Source organism: Sorex araneus, chromosome 5, assembly GCF_027595985.1.
Source record: "Sorex araneus isolate mSorAra2 chromosome 5, mSorAra2.pri, whole genome shotgun sequence".
Lineage (NCBI taxonomy): Eukaryota > Metazoa > Chordata > Mammalia > Eulipotyphla > Soricidae > Sorex > Sorex araneus.
The window spans coordinates 9023954-9029600 of NC_073306.1; the positions used below are offsets into that span (position 1 = coordinate 9023954).

General features: G+C 41.4%; 1 non-coding gene across 1 annotated transcript; it reads right to left on the minus strand.

Moving 5' to 3' along the window:
- Nucleotides 1-216: 216 nt before the first annotated feature.
- Nucleotides 217-323, minus strand: LOC129405226 (U6 spliceosomal RNA). The gene has a single exon (XR_008630409.1). It is a non-coding gene; the product is annotated as a U6 spliceosomal RNA (small nuclear RNA).
- Nucleotides 324-5647: the final 5324 nt, after the last annotated feature.

Here is a 5647-nt window from a genome sequence, read left to right on the forward strand (position 1 = left end):
AGGTCGGCCGCATGCAAGGCAAACGCCCTACTCTCTGTGCTATCACTCCAGCCCCCACCCATTGGATTTTTCATAGGGTCTTTTTTTTTTCTAATTTTCTTTTTTTTAATTAATTTATTTTTTAATTAGTGAGTCACAGTGAGGGTACAGTTACAGATTCACACATTTTCGTGCTTGTTTTTCCCTCATGCAATGTTTGAGAGCCCATCCCTCCACAAAAATATGGAACACTTCACAAATGTGCGTGTCATCCTTGCGCAGGGGCCATGCTCATCTTCTCTGTATCGTTCCAATTTTAATATATGTGCTGCTGAAGCGAGTACTCATGGGATCTTTTAGTTAGCATTCCAGTTGGTTGCCCCAACCTCCAGTCAATTCCATTATAGACACTTAAGATATTTTCATTTTTGGTTTAGTGTTTTGGTTTGAAACCTACAAGGTCCTTTCTACATCATTTTCTTTTGCTGGTTGTTTCTTGGTCTTCACATCTCTTTCAAGGCTGGTTTTTTACTCTTCATTCAGATATCAGTTCAGAGGGTTTTCTGAGAATATATGATCCAGAAATGTCGTCTCCTATTTCCTCTCACAGTGCTCTGAAAATGATCCTGGTAATGTATTTATTTTCTTGTTTAATATTAGCTCCTTTTTATTCCTGGATGAACTCCATAAATATGCAGCTCTTCCTTGCTTTGTTTAGTACTGACTCCTCAGGGCAGAGAGGTGCTTGACTCACAGGTGTTTGATCAATAACTGTGACTGTCACTGTTATCCCATTGCTCATCGATTTGCTTGAGTGGGCACCAGTAACGTCTCCATCGTGAGACTTGTTGTTACTATTTTTGGCATATCAAATACGTCACAGGTACCTTATCAGGCTCTGCTGTGCAGGCGGGATACTCTCGGTAACTTGCTTCGAGAGGGGTGGAGGAATCGAACCCGGGATCGGTCAAGTGCAAGGTGAACGCCCTACCCGCTGCGCTATTGCTCCAGCCCATTTGTTCAATAAATAACTATTAAATTCAATGTTTATTAGCAGATGTAAAAACAGTATTTACTATGAAACATTTTCATGAATGGATTTACACAAAAACATTTGGACTTTTATTGACCATACTTAAATAAAAATACTTTTCTTATCATAAATGTCTGAAATAGGGGCTGGAGTGATAGCATAGCGGGTAGGGCATTTGCCTTGCACGCGGCCAACCCGGATTCGATTCCCAGCGTCCCATATGGTCCCCTGAGCACCGCCAAGAGTAATTCTTGAGTGCAAAGCCAGGAGTAACCCCTGTGCATCGCTGGGTGTGACCCAAAAAGCAAAATAAATAAATAAATAAATAAATGTCTGAAATAAAATAAATTTATTTTATTTTTTTCTTTTTGGGTCACACCTGGTGATGCACAGAGACTACTCCTGGCTCGTGCACTTAGGAATCACCCCTGGCGGTGCTCGGGAACCATATGGGATACTGGGAATCAAACCCAGGTTGGCGGCGTGCAGGGCAAATGCCCTACCCGCTGTCCTATCGCTCTAGTTCCTGAAATAAAATAATTTTAAAAGGAGAATAAAATGAATAATAATAGTATCTTTTTTTTCTTCTGGAGCTTTTAATTTTGGTTTGACATACTCAAAGTAAAATTAAAAGGAAGAGGAATACAAAGATGAATGTAGCCTAAATAAAAGAGTGAAAACTATAAAAAAATATCTTTAAGCACTTTTAGAGGAAAACAGAATAAATTCTTGTGTTCCTGGGATAAGCAGTCTTATTAGACAGGGCAAGGAAAATAAACAATGACATAAGAATATCATATATGTTGGACTTTATTCATATCAAGTTAAAATTTTTATTTTCTTTTTGGGCCACACCTGGCAATGTACAGGGGTTACTCCTGGCTCTGCACACAGAAATTTCTCCTGGCGGTGCTCACGGGACTATATGGGATGATGGGTATCGAACTCAGTTTGGCCGAGGGCAAGGCAAATGCCCTACCCGCTGTGCTTCCACTCCAGCTCCTCAAGTTAAAAATTTGGGGAGCCAGAGCAGTTGTACGGCAGGTAGGGAACTTACCTTGAACATGGTCAACTAGGGTTAGATCTCTGACACGTTATACGGTCTCCCAAGCCTGCCAAGAGTGATCCCTGAGTGCAGAGTCCAGAGTAAGCCCTGAACACCACCAGGTGTGGCCACAGAGCAAATAACAACAAATTTTATTGTTGCAAGGAGTACCACTAAGAGAGTGAAAATCAGCCAACAAAATGGGATTAAAATATATGAAAATCAGGTATCTGAAAAGGCACTTTTTTTGTTTGTTTTGTTTTGTACACTGCTTGGGGGACCATGAGACATGAGTATCCCTCTGGGGCTCCTCCATACAAAGGATGTGCTATAGCACTTTCAACTATCTCCCTGGCCCTACACAGAGCTCTTACCACTCAATAATAAAAAGATAAATACACAATTAGAAAATAACAGAGGCTCTGAATAGATTTAAAAAAAAAAAGTCTAAACAATCTACCAGCTATTTAAAAATGGCCAGTAGGGGCTGGAGTCTTAGTATGGCAGTAGGTGCTTGTCTTGCATGTGGCCAACCTGGGTCGGATCCCCAGCATCCCATATGGTCCCCTAAGCTCCACCGGAAGTGATCCCTAGCACTGCCAGATGTGAACTCTTCCTGGTTCTTTATTTTTAGCTGTTAGGGAAACACAAATCAAAACTACAATAAGATACTATCAAGATACTGCAATAAGATATAATCAATAGACAGTCAATATAAGGCCAGGGAGATGGCTTGAAGAACTGAAACACATGATTTGCATGCAGGATCCCCAAGATAGATTTTGAAACTTTACTGCCCCCCAGAACTACCAGAAGGAACCTCTAAACACAAGGCAGGAGTAGCCCCTGAGCACTGCCGGGTATGTTCCAATCCTCCCACCCCCAAGAAAAGATAATCACCATGAGGATGTAGAAAAATATGAACTCTCAAAATTGTTGGTGAGGTTGTAAAATGGGTAGCCTCTTTGGAAAGCAAGCTCAAAGTATTAAACAGATCTCTCTGATTTGATTTATAAACATATATTCAAAAGAAATAAAAACATGTCCACCCAAGCACTATAAATATTCTTAACAGCATTATTCATAATAGCCGGAATGCAGACATAACTCAAATGTCCATCAACTGATGAATGGATAAATCAAATATAGCCCTTGAATACAGTGAAATAGTCAGTCATAAAAGGGAATGAAGTGCTAACACATGCTATGGCATGGATGAACTTAGAAAACATTATGCTAAGTGAAAGCAGTCAGTCATAAAAGCTATACGTTACGTGGTTCTCCTTACGTGAAATGTGCAGAATGAGACAGAGAGGAGGTTAGTGCTTGCCTAGGAATAGGGTGGAGGAAACAGCAGAGGCTGATGACAGGTATGTGTTTCTTTGTGCAGTGATAAAACATCCTAAAATTAGGTAATGGGGATGGTTGTAGGACCGGTTTTTTGTTTGTTTGTTTGGGGGGCACACCCGATGATATTCAGGGGTTACTCCTGGCTCTGCATTCAGGAATCACTCCTGGGTGCTTCAAGTAAAGCACGTGTCTTACCCACTGTACTAACTTCCAGGCTCCTGCCTCTGACTGGACTCAACCCCTTAAGGACCCTTTACTTAAAGTGGACTAACCCTTTTATTTAAGGTGAACTAGATAGCATAGAAATTCTATCTCAATAATGCTTTTCTAAGCACAATATCCGAGCAAGTAAATGGAAGGGAAATTTAAAATCAAGAGCATCAACCTTCCAAAGAAGTTTGAAGTGGCAAAATAGAGAGCAATATTTCTATTTTCAGCTTCCATCTTCTTATTTTAGCCCAGAGTCAAGAATTGCAATATTATACTTAGCATTCCACCCTTACACAGGTTTGCCCTTTTCTTCACAAGAACCACGTTCATTGCTTTCGTTCTTAATATCTACTGTGCATTCAGACCTCACTAAAAATTATAGTCAAAATTTTTAAAAATGAAAATTATAGTTGCTTATCAACCCGAGTTTGATTCCTCCGCCCCTCTGGGAGAGCCCGGCAAGCTACTGAGAGTATGGAGCCCGTGCGGCAGAGCCTGGCAAGCTACCTGTGCGTATTGGATATGCCAAAAACAGTAACAATAAGTCTCTCAATGAGAGACATTACCGGTACCCCTCTCAAACAAATCGAGGAGCAATGGGATGACAGTGACAGTGACTATTGATATATAAGTGGTACCTATAACTAATATCTCCGAAATGTTAAAACAGAATAAGAGGGGCCGGAACAGTTGTAGAGCATGTAGGGTGTTTGCCTTGTACGCAGCCGATCTGAGTTCAACCAGCATCCCACATGGTCCCCCAAGCACCGCAGGAGTAATTCCTGAGTGCAGAGCCAGGAGTAACCTCTCAGCATCCCTGGGTATGACCCAAAAAACTAAAAAATTTAAAAAAAAAAGAAAACCTAAGAATATTGTCCTCTGGGCTGAAGTGATAGTATAGCAGGTAGGGTGCTTGCCATGCACACAGCCAACGAAGGTTAGATCCTCCAGCATCCCATGGGATCCCCCGAGCCCATGAGGAGTGCTCCCTGAGCACAGAGCCAGGAGTAAGCCCTGAGCACTGCTGTGTGTGGCCCAAACAGCCTTCTCAGCCACTTCTCCCCACCCCCCAAACAACGTTGCTCCTTCAACTGTGCCCCTCGTAAGGATCAAAGCTCAGTACCTCGTCCGAGATCAGTCTGTCTGGATTCCCTCAGGCAGTGTGAATTTGGAACAGGAACTTAATTTCAGTTTTCTGTAAAAAGAGGTAAGGGTATTTATACTGTTCATGTCACAGTGTTGTCCTGAGAATTAAAAGAAATAATGCAAGTAAAATACTTCGTACAGTTCTGAAAGCATAATGAATGCTCCAACTGTAGTAGTTGTTGGTAATTATTATTTATAGTGACAGAGAGGGTTGATATTAAAACATTAAGACTGATGGAAGTCGGAAGACCTCCTTCGACGATCAAGAATCAGGGATGCTGTCTCGTTTGCAAAGGGGTCAAAAATCAGATGGGCCTGACATATAATGAGATTCAGAGATGACTGCTGGACTAGGGCTGTTACTGACTGGATTCCACGGGACATCAAAAGACCAAGTGGCCGCCCACTACAAGATGGTCAGACTTCTTCATCCAAACCCTGAACAAACGGTTTGAGGCTCTTCGTGTTCCTGGAGTGAGGAGATACCATTGGGCTACACTAGCATGTGACAGGGATGAATGGAGACGTTACTGGGGCCTGTTCCAGCAAATTGAAGATCAACGGGATGACAAGTGATACAAGTGATACAAGTGATTAAAACTGATTCTACTAAAAAAAGCAAGTTCTAACGTGGCTGATGATTGAGTATCAGCTCCTAAAAAGCAATTCAAAATTGAAAGGTGGTACAATATTGCTTTTCAGTTTCATTAATATCAGGCAACTGCATTGGATATTTATTCAAGATATGTAGATGATTTTCATCATTTGCTGCTAAAAATGCTAGGAAAACCTGTTGCAGATACAGCTATGAAAGTGGCCAATGTTTTTCAGAGAATACTGTTATACAAGCATGTGACAGAGCTAACATTTAGGACTCCTTTTCG